The following is an 18,792-nucleotide window of genomic DNA, read 5'->3' on the forward strand; positions in this document are numbered from 1 at the left end:
ACTATGAGGGGCTTCCATGCGTTTGTGTGAGAATGCATGCTTGTTTCTGTCAATTGTCATCGCTTCTGTAATTTAATTTGGTTGATCATTCAGGACTAAGGGAGCACAGTTGGGCGACATTCATTCACGAGGAATACTAGCCGAGGTATTAGTGGTCGTTGTCACTAATTTTTTTTTTCCTTTTTTTTTGTTAATATAGCCTTGTGCTTTTACAAGAATTTAGTATGATATCCACTTCATGCAGTATCCATAGGAGTTGTAGAAGCGTGAGGTACCCATAAGCAAGGTTCAAAATATCAATACGCCCGATACACTGGTAGGGGCTATCGGGCGATATAGAGTGTTTTTTGCTTTTTTTTTTTTTTAAAACCGGGGGGCTGGTTTAAGGCTCCTCCACCCTGTGAATCAGTCAGAACAAGCCACTGGCATGATACGTATCGATCGATACAGGCTGATACGTATCAATACTTTGAACTTTGCCCATAAGGCCATAATCAGACCGTTTCCTACTTTGCCATTAATTCATTATCAGGATTTAAAGTTGCAACACTGTTCCTTTGTATAGTCTTTAGGCTCTGTTTGTTTTGAGGGAAATAAGGGGATGGGATGAGAAAAACGTGGGATGCAGGATCCCAAAATTGTCTAATCAGGATCTCACCAAAACAGTGTGACCTTGGTGAGAAAATTTGAGAAAATATCTTGGGCCTTATCAAATAGAGCCTTTGAGAGATTCTTCTTCAACGGTTCAACCTCTACCTGTCCCAACGGTCGGATCTCTGGTGATTTTTTTGGACATTTCGTTCAAAGTTAAGATCAAATCCATGGCTCGGGAGAGTGCCAAAACAACTGGAGTTTGTGAAATGGTTTAGCGGGATGAAGGGCTTTGGAGCTTTGCTGAGTGAGAAAAGGTTGAATCCATGATTGATACTGTCGAAGATGTAGGTATTTTAGGGCAAGGTTCTAAATATCGATACAGGTTGTAGGGTGTATCGGCCTATATCAATGCTTTTTTTTGTGTTTTATTTATTTTTTTCAAAATCGGATTAGAGGGGTTGGTTTAAGCCCTGGCTACCCTCTGAACAATGGCCTGGCCCGATACACCCCCTGTAGGGGCATATTGGGAAGGGCACGATACAATATGTATCTACTGATACGGACCGATATGTGACGGAATTTTGATCCGTGTTTCAGGGATCTTATTTTAGGTGACCAGTCTTGACGAATTGCAATTACCTTGGACGATGGTGACCAGCCTCAGTGGATCTTGTTTCAGGGAAGCAGGAGGGATGGTTACGGTGATGGCCAATGTGGTTGTAGTGGTGGGTATGGTGGCAAGATTATGGGTTTAACGGGAGTGGTGGCAGAGGCAGAAATGGTGGAAGTGGCAATGGAAGAAGGTATGGTGAAGGCAAAGAAATGATGACGATGGCCATGATGAGGTCCGGTCTTCAAGCAGCACTTTGCAGCAATGGATGCAACAAGCATAGCTTCGTTTCCTCTGCTCATCATGACAATGCCTACGAGACGGAAAAAATGGGGATGCAAGGTGGACTCTGTTTTGTGATGGGCACTTTTCCTACTATTTTCTCTTATAAAGCCAAATAATGGAAAGTTAAATTTTTATATTTTCTCAACCCATCCCACCCAAATCTTCCCAGTTCCCCCAAACCAAACGGAGACTTAAGTCAAGGTTCCAAGTTGTGAGACGCAAGAATTGCATAGAATGTGATTCAAAGGGTGTAACACGGGAGAAAAAATGTTTTACATTGCAAGCTTTAGCATACGAGGATTTGCTTTGAAGCAATTATTCCCTAGATACATCTATCTATTTTTATCTTTTTGGATCTAATTCGAATATATGAACTGTGTTGAAATTTCAAAATCCATTTTTCATTTTAGATTTTATAAAAAAATGAAATAATTCCAATGGAATTAAAATTTATTCTTAGGTAAATCAATTGCCAAATGCTTTTATAGAATGTTCAATATCTGTTTTACATCTTTCTTTAAACGTTCAATTTTCATATTATCTTCTTGACTGTTATTCAAAAGGTCCATGGTCATTTATCCCAAATTGTTGTATTTATCATATTTGTGGCTTTGAAAACTGATATGCATCGACTGATTGTGAACCTTGCTTATCAATTTTCTGTTGGATTACTTGTGAAAGTCGCACAAATGTCTAAAAAAATGTGTAGCAGTTGAAGGGACCGGAGAAGCGAAGGGCTTTGGCGGAATTTAGAAATAATAAGAAGGCCGATATAATTTAAAGGATATGACACTCAACTAAATGGAAGGGTGAAATAGGATTCACCGTATAATTGGGACAAGCTTAGATGTGGTTGATAAATACTTGAAAGTCGCTCGTACAAGATGTCGCATATGGGCTATGGCTTGATTAAAAAGTACGGCAAAGTAAGGATAGGTCTATTACAGATTTCTGAATTTTAATTTAAATTTATAAATATTCAAAATATCAAATACCTCTATTTTATACATCAACGTTTCCCGTGAATTGGCATCAATTTCAAGTTATCACCTACTCCAACTGTATTCTAAACCTAAGAATTCTGACCCTGAGCTGAACCGTCATTCTCTCTTAAAAGTATCAATAAATTTATGCATCAGTACCTTAAATTACATGTTTTTTCAATTATATATTATTTATTAAAAAATAAATTCTTAAAAACACCTATGAATAAGTGTATTGAATACCCAAATATATGATACAGGGTGTTTTGAACTAAGAAGTATAAGATTTGTGTGGTCTAGCTCTCCCATTTAATGGATGGTGGTTTGTTTTGGTCACAATATCTCTCTGGGTTGCAGAGTAAGGTGGTTGGCGATTCCACACATCATCAATGAACCTTTTATGGAGAAGCATGGTGCTCCATTTATGAAAAGAAATAAAAATAGAGGGCAACCGAATTATTGTTCATCTGAAGGCCAATTGAATTATTGGGTTTTTGGGGTTGTGTAGCTGAATTATTGAATTGGAAACAAAATGGAAGATGTATGCTACTTGTAGTTGAGTTGTCTGCTTGTCAGCTTATGCAGAAACCTTTGGCAAGTATTATTAAGAAATGTGCAGTTTCTATTTGAGTCAGGAGATCTTCCAAATATCCGATTCCGTTTCTTTTGCACCTTTTCATCTGTTGAATTCAGTGCCAAAGAAGAACAAATAAAGGTTAAGAAGAAAAGGAAAAAGAACATATACTCACATCACACATAAGGAAAGAGGGGAGGGGGGAAGGCATACAAAATTTGAATTTTGTAATACTGGAGGGTCTTCTATACTTTGAAGATCAGCTTTGGATTTGTCATGGTCAATGACATATGCTTTGGTCATTTAACGGTGTAACCATCAGGTTCAGAGAATCTGAATCAGTAAAACTGACCCTCCGATGGCTTACGTTTTGTGCCCAGATTGTATCGATACATCCAAATGTATTGGCAAAGGTGAAATGAATGTTGTATTAGAACCTTACTTATATGAGAGGAGACATATCATATTGTTAAACCATGCCTGTCTGATGATCATAACTCTTGAATGGCTTTTGATGTAAACTTGTATTAGATTATGAGCCTGTTGTATTTTAATTTAGGCTTCACAACGCCCTGAATAGGAACGCTAATTTGTTTACAATTATAACCTTATGATGCTCTCTACTGGGCTTTATCCTGTTATCCACCACCCACCAAAGTCCAACTGTTAGTTGGATTTCTACATACTCAGTACTGACTTGGCACTAGCAAGAGTGGACGGTGTTTTTTGCTGGTTTAAATGGGTTTGGATTCTAAGATCACATCTGTGTCCCACAAACGCCTCATATGTATATCTCAGCGTGCATTGGGAACATCTCTCAAGTTATTAATGAGTGATGTTTCTCACGGTTGAGATTTATTGTAGGGGTGTGGGGCGGATCCCACTTTTATGGTGGGATTCAACCTCATGATAAGATAGTGCGGTGTTAAATCTAATTGGTAGAGGGTTGGAACGTGTTTTGTTGACAGAAGATCTCAACTCAAGTTTTGGAAGTCAAAAATGACTGAGCCATGGCTATAGTCCATGTTTTCCCACATTTTTTAACAAACTAATGAGATGGGCAGTTTGGATCTGCAAGTTGGGCCAGATTAAATCGGGTTGAGGCCAATCCTAGCTCAATCCTAAGTTCTAAACCCCCAACCCTAACCCTAACCCAATCCGACCTTCAACCCTAACCCAACCCAACCTTCTTCCCATCCCTTAAAATCTCATCAAACGATTTAATCTAAATCTTAACTCACCATATATATATATATTAGTCCTATGTTTTATTAGTATTTGTTTGTTGATGTTTTTATTGGTTCTTTTAGTACAAAATCAGAAAAATAAGTGTTTGAAATGACTATAATTTACTATGATTTATGATAGATCTTTTATAGGCGCCAAAGATTAAAGAGGAGATGAAGAATAAAATATTCAAAAAACATAAAATACATTACTAAGGTTTTAGTATTTTCATTTAGGATTAAGTGAAATGATTATCTTAAAAAAAATACATGATAGTATGCAGTGAGGGCTATACAACTTTCATACATTTAAAAAAATCAATGTATGATATATAATATATATATATATATATAACATATATATTTGTATATAACATATACTATAGAGTGGGATTTGGATTAGGTTGGATTATCCAAAAGATCAACCCTAACCCAACCCAAAATAAAAGCAGATTCATAAATTTCAACCCTAACCCGAGCATCAATTCGGATTGAATTCAACCAACCCGACCCAAAGTTGCAGCCTTATCGAATCGACAACCTGAATCCCACAGCTTTGAAGTTTGAACACTCCTTCAGATCCTGTTCCCCTTATATTCCTAATCAACGACTTGGAACGGTCATACAACGTACGTCAATGATGCATTGGCTTATATAAACGAATGAATTTGTGTCTGTCGTGTTATTCAATTTGGCAGATCTCATTCCATTTTGTTCTCTTCTAATCTGGATAAGCCATCAGGGCATTCTCTCTCTCTCTCGCTCTCCGTCATACACACACAAACACGACAGACAAACCCCATCATCATCAACCTTGTCGGGTTTCTCTCCTCCTCTTCTCTCTCAGTGAGCCCACCAACATTGTCGAGTGTATTTTATTCCTAGCTTTCCCAAATAATGGATTCCTCGATCATGGAGGAAGAAGAAAGTGAGAAGAGAGTGAGAAGCTTCAGGTACGAAGACTACAACAACAGAAGGGTGTTCTTGAGGAGCTACCCTCTTAACTGGGACGACGAAGAGGTCATCGATGATGAACACGCAGATGCAACGACACAAGGGATGCTCAAAGTCTCAAAAGCTGGAAAGGTTAATGTACTGAAAGAGCGAGTCCTTTACGTCCTTCGATGGAGTGAGGGCAAAGTTTTCCTTCTCAAGAGGAAGTTGAAGCACAAGGTCGCCTTTTACCTCGTTGCCTGTCACTCTTTCGGCTTCAAGCCCTCCCCTTCTTTGCTTTCTGTGTAAACACTTTGGCCTCTCATCCTCAGTGCTTGCTTGCTAGCTAGCTAGCTTGGATGTGGTGAAAAATTAGTATCAAATATCAATTTGTTTCATATTTATTTCCTTTCCCTTTTAGGATCTTGTTTGTCTTACCATCTCTGAGCGATTTTTATGTACTGGTAATGGAAAAAAAGGGTCTAGAGCTTTTATTTGAAACATTGAACCTGGCTTTTTGCTTGTACTATTACACAGAGTATCTCTCAAGTATTAAAGCAGGCAGATGAATTTAATCCGCTTCTATTTTCATGTTTCCTTTTCAATTGTTTTTTTGTTGTACCTTCTGGGGGAAATTCTATATCATGATAAATGCCTCCATGGCTGTGGAGTTTTCAAAACATTGACCTAAGTGTGTTCTCCCCTTTGTTTATCCAAGTTCCAACTTTTTTTTCTCTTCCTAGTTTTTCTCTTTATTATTGGAATACTGAATGCAAGAGTTTTCAGTCTCCCAGATTATGAGTTGAGAGGTTTATTTATCATCACCCTCTTCTTCTCTGAGTGTCATGCACCACTGCCTAAATGCCCTGTTTCGATCTGTTTCATGGTCTTTTGGTATGAGATTTTACTATTTTAACGTAACCCCATTCTCATTTCTCCTTAGGTATTCATGGTTTTCCATTCTTTTTATGATTTTTTTGTGTTATGTCATTGCTTTTGATGTTTAGAATTTCAGATTCGGGTGATGATTTTGGTAATCTGACCGAAATATTCAATCAATTTGGATTACAGGGTTCAAAACCTAATTATCATTTATCGGTAATATAAAACCTAGTTAATTAAGATTTATGTTCTTTTGCTGGGGCTGGGTTGTCTCCCCTTTTTTGTCTTTATTTTCGTTGTCCGTACTGTTCTAGACTTTAAGCGGGAAACAGAAATCTTACAGATGAAGTGTTTTATGCGAAGCCCAAAAATTAAAAAACAGACAAACTTCAGTTGGAAGTGGAAGCTAGAGCACCCAAAAAAAAATCAGGACATACTGCAGCAGAGCTTCTCTCGGCCTTTCTTTGACAGGGAGAGTGGTACATCACCTCCTGATTATATACATCAACATTTTCATCAGAACAAGCATCACCAATACCTGCTAATATATACAAATTTAACCTGATCCATACTATTCACAATATCCTGAACTTGTTTTATCTATATAAGATCCATCCAATTGAATTTATTGCCTCTGCCCGCTAAATTCTTAATTATACTCTTAGCATAAAAAAAGACAGTGACCTTGATGTATCTCAACTGTTATGCTGCCTTGAAACTTTGAACTATGCTTCATAATTCTGCATCAGAACTTCCTCTGGCTTTGCATTGCAATAATATAGTTTTGATTGGAGAATATAACAAACCCAAAAACATCATTACTAGTTGCTGGATCAAAATACCCATCAGTAAACATTTTAATGGTGAGCTCTTCTTGAGATTGGCACTGACTTATCTCAATATTTAGGTCCAATCCAATTGCTCTAGCTGTTGTTCCTGCTGAAGCATGTAATTCTGAGCTTTGCATACCAGAGTTTGGGGGTCAATGAGTTTATTCAGTAAAAGGCCATCCTTTCTTTCAAGTTTCATCCCATATTAATTTCATAATAATGCAAAATCTTGCAAAGAACATATATATATATATATTTCTTCCTTGTGAAATAACGGAATATTATTCCACTAATCAACAATGATATGCAAAAGTTTTTGTGCAAATGCAATGGAGGAAAGCCTGAAACACAGTCCAGAGGGAGGCGAAGCGATGGGTACCAGATGAATTCATTTTACATCGTTTTCCCGCGCAAAGCGTTACTCCATTGGGAGTTGGGATTTAAAGACACCTGAGAGATAATTACATTACATTACCACTAATTTTACCAAAAATAACCACAACGATGATAAGGAAAAATAAATGTAATTCACAATTCATAAATGCGTTGGGGGAGGAGGGGGCCACTTTGTGACTTTTACCTGTGATATTTTTGGGATAATGTGAAAGCTTTAGGCTTTATATTAAATTTAAGAAAGATCTTATTCAAACTTAACGGAGATATAGAGGGAGAAGTTGAATTCCAACCTAATTCCAAAGTAAGAATCTCTCTCTCTCGTGTTCAAAACTTTCGATAGATAATATGCACATGATGGATGATACTTTTGAGGAAGTATACTGTATACCCCTTTTGATTTCTTGAGGACAGTTTTATCCCTTCCATTCCATTTAATACTTAATAGTATTTTGTATTTAGCTTCGGGCTACCACAGGGACAACTAATAGCAAGAAGAGTCTATCAGAAGAATTGAGACGAAACCTGTTGGATTCACCACCATCTTTGCCATTGTTGCTCTTGTAGCATTTTTCTTTTAATTTTTAGAAATAAAACATAGATGAGGATTTAATGCCATTTTCTAAACAACAGTTCATTTTTTATGAACTAGAAAATTATCACAAGCAAACTGGTACTTGATTTTCCATGTTTTCTGCTAGTTACCATTTTAGAAATCAAATTACCAGGGCATTGCTTCACTTGATGTGCCCTAAGTGAGGAAGATGAATATGCTGAAATGTAAAGCACTGACCAAGCAGCCAAATGGATATAATAAGAAAATCAAAATCATCCTAATCCTCACAGTTATTTTCTTTAATCAAGCACATTATAGGGAAAATTGAAGACATAAAAAGGAAAAAGTATACATGCAATTGGAGACATAAGTCAAATTTCATAACGACTAGTGACTTCATACTCATAAAACATGAGAGCTATATATATCAAGCCTAAATATGAGTAAGCTAGCAGTTAAATCTGAGTAGCAACTGTTATGAATTATAGAAAGAAAAGGGGGGAGGAAAACACCATACTAGGTCACAACTGGTAGAATCAAAGACTAATACAAGCATAATTCTCAAGGGATGTATTCACAAGTTCATAATGACACTGGTTAAGGTGCAATTAATCTGTGTTAAAGTGAGTCGAATAAGGGTAGTTTAGTCATCTTATCTTTGTTAAGTTGTATGCTTATGTGGCAGTTTTATTAGAGACATTTTGCCCCACATTTAAGTAAGGGTAGTTTAGTCTTTGTAGAAATTATTAGAGGCTAATTACTATTAAGGGGTCGACTGATAGGGTTTACCTATCAGATTCGACAGTCCCTTCTTTTCCTTCTTCTTCTTCTCTTCTTCTTCCTCTTGCTGGTTTGGGTTACTGTAGCAGCAGTCGAAACATGGTATCAGAGCCATGTTCCTGACCTACTTCAGTTCGTTAAACATCTTAGCAGTGTTCGTGACCTCTCTTTCTTCGTTTTTGGGCTATCAATGGAGAAAACTGGTTCGTCCTAGGTCTGAAACATCTAAGCTCATCTCTCTCTGCTGCGCATAACCTTCTTCATTAAGAAAAACGACCTAAGTAGTGAATGGTTAGTTGAGACTCTCAAAAGAAGGTCGGTTATTTCTTCTCCTTGTGCTGCTGGTATTTCTGGGTAGAAAATCTTCAAGAACCTGCTAGTATTGATCAGAACCTAGAGAACTAGGTTTATTGTTGCCCTAGTTCTTGGAGAAAATCTCAAGAATGGGTTGTGTGTACAGTAGCCGAATGGTGTAGGGGCTGCTGTAAGTTGCAGAGTGGTGTAAGGGCTACTGTAAGTGGCCGAGTGGTGTAAAGTGTAATGCATTGACCTAGCCGAGTTCCTTGTGGTCGTTGATGTAGGGTGATTTGGCCCGACCTCATAGCACGGGGACACGTGGATATGACCTGGCATAAGTGACAACTCAGCGCAATAGCCTGGCCACAACTCGGCGTAACAAGCTCGCCGAGGCCCGACCAAACGACTCGGCGGGTGTGACAACTCGCCGAGAAGCAAGGCCCAACTCGCCCCAAGCCTGAGGGTGGAGTGCCTCGAGCTCCCCCCGTACAAAGGGACCCAAGCTCCCCTTGAGACCCAAGCTCCTCCTAAGAGGCTCCGAGCTCTCCCTTCCTAAGAAGGGAGCACCCTAGCTTTTGGCTAAGTGTCCCGAGGGAGAAACACCTTGAGGCAGCACCGTTGAGACTCTTGTTTGTACTTGCTTAAGGCTCACCTCCACTGCGAGCACCTCGGCACCTCGGTGCAAGGCAAACCAGCCCCAGGTGGTTCGGTGCAAAGTAGCTCGGCAGCCTGCAGGGGAGATCCACCTGACATCCGTACCTGCCGGATCCGGTGGCAGTGCTTGCATCCCTTGCCAGGCGGCGTTGTGCCTGTCGTCTCTGAAAAGCATGGCACGCCTGATGAGTCCGTACCTTGTAGCAATAGCCTGCACCTGCCACCTCAGCCCTAGCAATAACGGTTAGGGTAGTGGCGGTTACACCTGATGTGACTGAGCTCCGGTATAAGAGGACCCCGACCCCCATGAAGCAAAGGTATTGAAGCTAGCACTTTCAGCACTCTTAACTCTCTGTGTTTTCCTTGAGTTTTCCTCAGAGTTCTAACTTAGCCATCAGAGTGTTCCCGCCGGGAGAGCTCCCCGGGAATCCTTCACGTTCCTCTTCATCTCAGGTGTCATCTGTCACAACTAGGAGCCAAGTTTCAGTCAGCTCCAAGTGACAACAAGAAGAAGAAGGACCAAGCTCGGGGGGCAAAGCCAACTCAGCCTTTCCGAGCTCCATCAGTAGAAAGGGACTATACACCCCTCAACGCAAAGCGGGCCGAGATCCTCATGGCGATCAAGGACGCCCCATATGTGAAGTGGCCACCTCGGCTTAAGGCCGATCCCAGTGCTAGGAATAAAAATTTGTTTTGTAGTTTTCATAGAGATCACGGTCATAGTACCGAAAATTGTAAGAACCTCCACAACGAGATAGAAGAACTTATCCGTCGCGAATATCTGAGAAATTTTGTACAGAACAATAATAATAAAGTAGGTCGGCAGGGGAAGCAAAGTAAAGAGGCTCCCAAGTCCAGCAGACAAGCAGAACAGTCACAGAGGCAGTCTCCCGATGAGAGACCAGTCTGGGGAACCATCCATGTAATTGTCGGAGGATCAATTGTCGTGGGTTGCACTTCAGCTGCAGCTCGGTCATCAGCCCGCGAGGCCGCCAGGGAAGAGCTTAACCCCCCCGAAGTGGCCAAGGATGGAGGAACTGATCTTCTTAATAGAAGATGATGCGCGAAGGGTCCATTATCCCCATGATGACGCGCTCGTCATAAAGATAAAGATCAACGACTTCGAGGTCAGGCGCGTCCTAGTCGACTCGGGCAGCTCGGCAGACATTCTCTTCAAGGCGGTCTTCGATCAGCTCCAGCTCCAGGAAAGTGACTTGAAGCCCACAAACACTTCACTTGTGGGATTCAGTGGAGGAGGTCAGGCCTTTAGGGAGAGTCACTGTACCGGTGGAGGTTGGCACCTGGCCTAGTATGGTACGGCTCAATCATGAGTTCCTTGTGGTCGCGACCCCCTCCCCGTACAACGCAATAGTAGGTTGGCCCATCACCCACACCTTACGAGCAGTAGTTTCCACCTACCACCTGGTGATGAAGTTCCCTACAGACTTTGGAGTCAGAGTGACGCGGCGCGATCAGCTCGAGTCCCGCAAGTGCTACGTAGCCACCCTCAAAGGAAAGGCCAAGGTAGTAGACGACCTCGAGCTAGAGCGACCTACGGAGCAGTTCGCGGAGCGAGCCACACCTACCGAAGAGACCATCCCCATCCCGGTTTCGGTAGAGGACCCAGCTCGGGTGCTTCAGATCAGCGCTTCTATTAAGGAACCCTTGCGGTCTCAACTGGTAAGTTTCTTACTCGAAAATTTAGATGTTTTTGCATGGTCAGTGGCATAAATGCCCGGCATAGACCCCAACATTATAACTCATAGGATCAACACTGATCTTGTAGTTAGGCCCGTTAAACAGAAGAAACGCAACCTAGCCCCAGAGCGATGGAGGGTAGTCGACGAGGAGGTCGGGAAGCTCCTTGTAGCCGATTTTATCAGGGAAGTTCATTACCCGAGCTGGGTGGCCAACCCCGTTCTGGTGAAAAAGGCTAACGGTAAATGGCGCATTTGCATCGACTACACCGACCTGAACTGAGCTTGCCCAAAGAATTGCTTCCCACTTCCCAGGATCGACCGTCTAGTGGACGCGACCTCGGGGCACAAGTTGCTGAGCTTCCTAGACGCCTATTCGGGCTACAATCAAATCAGGATGGACCCAGCTGATGAAGAAAAAATTGCCTTCATAATCGAGTTCGGCTTGTAATGTTACATGGTCATGCCCTTCGGGTTGAAAAACACTGGGGCCACTTTCCAAAGACTTGTAAATAAACTGTTTGAGCCACTAATTGAAAAAAACATAGAGTGTTATGTAGACGACATGGTCGTCAAAACCCAATTTTCACTTGATTTAATACAAGATTTACATTCAGTTTTTGAAATTTTGAGTAGATTTAATATGAAACTAAATTCGAACAAGTGTGTCTTCGGTGTCACCTCGGGTAAATTCCTAGGGTACATCGTTAACCGGCGAGGCATTGAAGCCAACCCGGACAAAATCAAGGCCATCCTAGAAATGAGACCACCCCGGAAATTAAAGGAGGTTCAGAAGTTGAATGGCCGGTTAGCCGCCCTGAGCCGCTTCATGTCCAAGTCGGTAGATCGCTGCCTGCCCTTCTTTAAGGCCATAAAAAGCAAAGGCTTTGAATGGACTGAAGAGTGCCAGCTCGCGTTCGATGAGCTCAAAAGGCACCTCGCCAGCATCCCAGTCTTAACCCGACCCGAAGAGGGTGATGTTTTAGAGCTATACCTCTCGGCAAGTGACGAGGTGGTTAGCTCGGTACTAATAAGAGAAGTAGATCAGGTCCAATGACCCGTTTATTATGTTAGTAAAGTGTTGCAGGGAGCAGAGACAAGGTACCTAGAGATAGAAAAGTTAGCTTATGCACTGGTCATAGCAGCCCGAAAGCTCCACCCGTACTTCCAAGCTCACACCATCGTTGTCCTTACCAACAAACCTCTGAGGCAAGTATTGCTCAAGCCCAAAGTTTCGGGAAGGATGACAAAGTGGGCCATCGAGCTTAGCGAATACGAACTCCAGTATAAGCCGCGAACTGCTATCAAGGCCCAAGCCTTGGCAGATTTTGTCGTAGAATGCACCTTTAGCTCCGAAGTCCCCAGGCCGGTGGAACACGAGGCCCCCAGTGCGAGTGAGCCCGGGGTTCCCGAGCTGGTTGAGCTCGAGCGTCGTGAAGTAGCAACCAACGCTGCCTCTCTCCTAGTTAGGCCAAGCGCGAACTGGGATGAGGAACCCTGGACCCTTCACGTAGATGGCTCATCAAACCCTGGATCCCTCCCTCTAAATGGGATAATCATGTTGTAGCTGGTGAGGTTGATATCAGTGACAGTAAACAGGCAGACCTTCCACATCTACATCTGCTTCTGGGAGGGAGATGGTGAGTGTACCGCGTGATGAGTATGAACGGTTCCTTCAAACCACTTCACAGCATACCACTGCTACTCTTGCCCACTCAGGTATTGCTTGCATGTCATCTAAAACCTCTCCCTGGATTATTGACTCTGGAACCTCTGATCACATGATTGGGACTCCCGGTGTGTTCTCTTCTCTTTTTGAAATTTCCACATCACAAACTGTTACACTTGTCAATGGCTCTTCATCTCCCATTTGTGGTGTAGATAATGTTGACATGACTTCTCTTTCTTTATCATCTGTTCTATATGTATCCAAGTTTCCATTCAATCTTATGTCTGTTAGTAAATTAACTAAACTGTTCTGTTACCTTGTTTCCTTTATCTTGTGTTTTTTAGGATCTCAAGACGGGGAAGAAGATTGGTGGGGGGCATGAAGCTGGTGGATTGTATTATCTTGATGGTGGTGGATCATCAATTGCTCCTCAGACTTCACTTACTCCTCTATAGTGGCATTGCCGACTGGGACATCCTTCTCTTAAGGCACTCAAGATATTAGTTATGTCTTTGAGTCATTTGTTAGTTTTACAGTGTGACTCATGTCAGTTTGGGAAACATCGTCGTGTTTTCCTTCAGTCCTAGAGTTGAAAGTCGTATGTCGAGTCATTTTTCTTTGGTTCATTCCGATGTTTGGGGCCCGATCAAAATAGAGTCTTATAATGTGTACAAGTATTTTGTCTCTTTTATTGATGATTGTTCAAGGATGACATGGATTTACTTAATGAAAGAAAGAAGTGAATTATTTTCCATTTTTCAAAAATTCCATGCTGAAATACGTACACAATTTGGTGTTCCAATCAAAGTTCTTCGTTCAGATAATGGTCGTGAATACTTTCTTACTTCATTTCAACAGTATTTAGAACATCATGGCGTTATTCATCAAACCTCATGTGCATCAACTCCTCAACAAAATGGGGTGGTTGAACAAAAGAACAGTCAGCTCCTTAAAATTGCTCGGTCTATTTTTCATCATATGAATGTTCCTAAACGGTTTTAGAGTGATGTTGTACTCACTGCATGTTTCCTCATTAATCGGATGCCCTCCTTCATTCTTCATGGTCGGTTCCCCTTCTCTATCTTGTTCCCCACTTTATCTCCATTTTCATTAACTCATCGTGTCTTTGCCTGTGTGTGCTTTGTCCACAATCTGAGTCCTGGAATAGACAAGCTAGCTGCACGCTCCATTAAATGTGTCTTTCTTGGCTACTCTCAGACTCAAAAAGGGTACAAGTGCTATAATCTCATTACTCGAAAGTGCTATGTTTGTCCTGATGTCACATTTTTTGAGTCTGTCCCCTTCTTCTCAGGACCTTAAGCACCTTCATCTCCACCCTTACTTCCTCTTCCTCTTCTTGTCAGTGATCCAGTTCTGGATGCTGCTGTTGGAGTAGACTCATCACCTCATCCTGTACAGATCACCACTGAACGACCACCGATCCGGCAAGTGTATACACGTCGAACGACACCGGCCCCTCCTCCAGCTTCTACCTTATCTGCGGATCCTATCATGGCTCCTGTTGCTGAACCCTCAGAACTTGACCTACCCATTGCCTTACGGAAAGGTAAACGCAGTTCTACTCTCCATCCCATTTCCAATTTTGTTTCATTATCTCGCCTTTCCACCTCACATTGTCAGTTTGTTTCACTTTTGTCATCTATTTCCATACCTAACAATGTCCAAGAAGCTCTTAGTTCACCTGGGTGGCGACAGGCAATGGAGGAGGAACTCTCTGCTCTTCAACATACTCAAACGTGGGAGCTCACTATTCTCCCACCTGATAAGCATGTTGTGGGCTGTAAATGGGTGTATACTATTAAATACTTGCCAGATGGTAGTGTGAAGCGTCTGGAGGCCAGACTCGTTGCTAAATGTTACTCACAGTTGTATGGAGTGGACTACATAGAGACATTCTCTCCGGTGGCTAAGATTGGCTCTGTTCGTGTGCTAATCTCCCTAGCAGTTATGTATGATTGGCCTTTGTTTCAACTTTACATAAAATATGTTTTCCTTCATGGTGACCTTGTGGAGGAAGTATATATGGAGCAACCACCTGGGTTTGTTGCTCAGGGGGAGGATGGTAAGGTGTGCAGACTTGAAGAAGGCAATTTATGGGTTGAAACAATCGTTGCGTGCTTGGTTCGGGAAGTTTAGTGAAGTGGTGAAGAGTTTTGGAATGAAGCAATGCCGGGTTGATCACTCAGTGTTCAGCTATGACTTAGAGGTTGGAAATATTTTATTAGTGGTCTATGTTGATGATATTGTTATTATTGGCAGTGACAAATTGGGGATTGACAAACTAAAGGTATTTCTGCAAAATCATTTTCAAACAAAAGACCTTGGGACATTGAAGTATTTCTTGGGCATAGAAGTTGTCAGGTCAAAACAAGGTGTAAATCTGTGCCAAAGAAAATATGTTCTTGACCTACTGGAAGAAACAAGACTGTTAGGTGCAAAACCGGCTGAGAACCTTATGGAACCAAATGTTAAAGTTGAGTAGTGATACATGGGAAGTATTTGAAGATCCTAGAAGGTATAGATGACTAGTGGGGAAGCTGAACTATCTGACTATCACGAGACCCAACATCTCCTTTGCAGTCAGTGTGGTGAGCCAATTCATGCAGAACCTTCGTATACCTCACTGGGATGCAGTTCTTAGAATTGTAAGATATCTGAAGGGAGCTCCAGGCCGTGGACTATTGTATAAACCAGGAGGAAAACTTGAACTAGTTGGGTACACAGATGCAGACTGGGCAGGCTTAGTGAATGACAGAAGATCTACTACAGGCTATTGCACATTTGTTGGAAGAAACCTTGTGACATGGAAGAGTAAAAAGCAGACGGTTGTGGTTAGAAGCAGTGTTGAAGCCGAGTATAGGGCCATGGCACACACTACCTGTGAATTAGTGTGGTTGAGGGATTTCCTACAAGAAATTGGGTTCCACATGGATAAACTTATGAAATTGTACTGTGACAATCAAATTGCACTCCATATCTCATCCAACCCTGTTTTTCATGAGAGAACGAAGCACATAGAGGTTGATTGCCACTTTGTGAGGGAGAAGGTTCTTGCTGGAGAGATAAGCACAGAACATGTGGGCTCGAATGATTAGTGGGAAGGTTTGTTTACAAAAGCTCTAAGCTTAGGGAAAGCGAACTATCTATGTAACAAGCTGGGATTATATGACATATATTCTTCAGCTTGAGGGGGAGTGTTAAAGTGAGCTGAATAAGGGTAGTTTAATCATCTTATCTTTGTTAAGTTGTATGCTTATGTGGCAGTTTTATTAGAGACACTCTACCCCACATTTAAGTAAGGGCAGTTTAGTCTTTGTAGAAATTATTAGAGACAAATTACTATTAAGGGGTCGACTGATAGGGTTTACCTATCAGATTCGACAATCCCTTCTTTTCCTTCTTCTTCTTCTCTTCTTCTTCCTCTTGCTGGTTCGGGTTACTATAGCAGCAGTCGAAACAATCTGGATGCCATGTTGAACGTTTTTGAATTTTTTGGCATGCTATATAAACACATGTTTCTCTTGATTCCAAAAATGATGCTAATATGGTGTATCTAACCATCTATATGCCTTATCAAAGAGTTATACGGGCATTTATTAATGCATCCCATTATCAAAACTAAAATATCCTGTAGCTTTCAAGTAGTGCATGGCTATAACCAAATCTAAGAGATTGTGTTTATCATGAAATTCAAATTAAGAAAAATGAGTTGTAGCGAGGATTCATGAATTAAAAGAAAAGTTAGCCATTGTAAGATTAGGTAGCTGTGTGGTGGTGAGGCTCAGCCTGTTAATAATTATAGGATCTATAGACCTTTCTTGCTATAGACAATGGATATAAATCATCAAATAATAGATTTTTGGAAAGTTAATTCACACTTTTCTAACACAAACAAAGATGAATTTGGTTTTGGTATCATTTGAAAATTGAAAGGCGTTGGTCTACCTACCAATGTCACATGATTTGGATGTGATCCAAGAGAGCTATAGTCGTATGACAAAATAGGAGTCTGTTATGGAAATCACTATTTTTATTTTACTAAATTAGCATAGGGAATGATGGATGTTATTTGAGAGAGTTCTGGTCATATGAGTGGACACCATGTGAATTTGTTACAAGAATCACTATTTTGGAAAACTAAATTGCTCTTGTTCAGTTCTAGGTTCTTTAATTTACTTCCTAATTTGTTTCAGTTATTCAAACTGAAATTGAGTATTTATGTATTTACTATTTAGTTTTCAAATTGAACAGTTCAAAATTTTCTTATGTACTTACTTTTGAGATAAATCTGCCCTTGATTCACTGTCTCTTCCCCTGGCGGCCAGATTGTATTTATACTCTAAAAATGAAAAAAACAACACCCCTCAAACCCTGGAAAGCTACATCTATCTATCAAAGTACAGGCCCTAGAATGCACATCAATGTTGAGTGAAAGATAAAGCTTTCACTTTATATGTTGCAACCTTCTGGTACTTTCTATTCATTTTTATCACACTTCAATTCTATTCATCTTTCATAACTTGTTTTCTATCTTTTTTTACTATCATGTTACTAACCCTAGAATCTAAATTATGTCCTGAATTTAGTTTGGATATTTTAACTCCCTCCCCAGTTCTCATGTTCCACTCATCCGGCCACAATCCTTATTATTTTCTTTGTTTTTCCTTTCTTCTGTTTTATTTTCTTTTCAATTTTTCATTGTTTAGTTCCCATCAACTCTAGTTGTTCAAATTCAGCAATTTTCGTGAGAGTATCAGACATTTTTCTGAGGTCTTTCAAGGTTAAGGGCCATTACCCACTGTTGGTTCCAGCTAGTCTGCACCTTGGGGTCTTTCAATGTTAAATAACAGTGCAACAAATCCAGAGAGAGCAAACTTTACATGTGGTCTTGTCCTACATTATGACAGTATTAGTAAAATAGACATAATTTCAGGATGCCAAGAGGACATCATATCTATAAAAAGAGAGTAATTCTTACAAGAAAACCATCCCTTTAGAGTAAGAAATGAGAGTTTAGTAGGGACAAAGAAAAACCAATCAATTCTCATACATAAAGTACTTGCATAAAGAACTTGGGGAGAAAAGGTTCCCCAACAATATGTAAGGCACATAGAAGTTCCGAACAATTTCTTGATAATAGATGGATACTGCCATAGAAGTATATTTCCAAGGTATAACTAGGCTTAATGGCATGAATTTCAATGCTATTTATCACAGAACAGTTTGAAACCCTTGGTAAATCAGGAAGGATGAACAAGAATTCAAAAGTAAAAAAGATGTCTCAAATGCTTGATATCAAAGAGAAACCCAATATACATTGGGCTAACACCACTTGTTTGGCCAACCAACTCAGTTCATTGATGATCAAGAAGATATACATGATATATCAGATCCCAAAACCATCTCTATACTTTATAATAAAAAATAAAAATAAGAGTCATATTTACATAGAATATCCAAGTATTACAGGTTGGGTACCATTCCAATGTCTTAACATCCATAACCCTTCTATCTGACCATTATCATGGAAACCATATGCATACAGAAGCCAAAGATAATCCACTGTTAGGATAGAATATCATACCATTAACAACATCGTACTCAGAATAAAATATATATGAAAATCAATTTGTAACTTTTATGAACTAAAAAGAGTGAGAAGTCTACTACTTTTAGTCTAACAATTATAACAACTCAAATTAAGGCCAGTGACAACAAAGGAATCATCTCTGTCATTCTGCCAATAAACATATTATGGCTCATGCAAGCAGGAAGTTAGAAGTCACTTATTGACTGCAGCACGAACAT

General features: G+C 40.5%; 1 protein-coding gene across 3 annotated transcripts in view; it reads left to right on the plus strand.

Moving 5' to 3' along the window:
• The window catches only part of LOC104606906 (Tetratricopeptide repeat (TPR)-like superfamily protein), a 37,685-nt gene extending 35,731 nt beyond the window's left edge, over nucleotides 1-1,954 (plus strand). For 2 of the 3 annotated variants that reach the window (XR_736860.2, XR_736861.3), the window contains 2 exons: nucleotides 94-145; nucleotides 1,192-1,954. The gene's annotated coding sequence lies outside the window, so the exon portion shown is untranslated. The remainder of the gene's footprint in view (nucleotides 1-93; nucleotides 146-1,191) is intronic. The other variant, XM_088889747.1, reaches the window with a different exon arrangement.
• The last annotated feature ends 16,838 nt before the right edge of the window (nucleotides 1,955-18,792 follow it).

Source organism: Nelumbo nucifera, chromosome 6, assembly GCF_055504915.1.
Source record: "Nelumbo nucifera cultivar China Antique chromosome 6, China Antique-T2T, whole genome shotgun sequence".
NCBI lineage: Eukaryota > Viridiplantae > Streptophyta > Magnoliopsida > Proteales > Nelumbonaceae > Nelumbo > Nelumbo nucifera.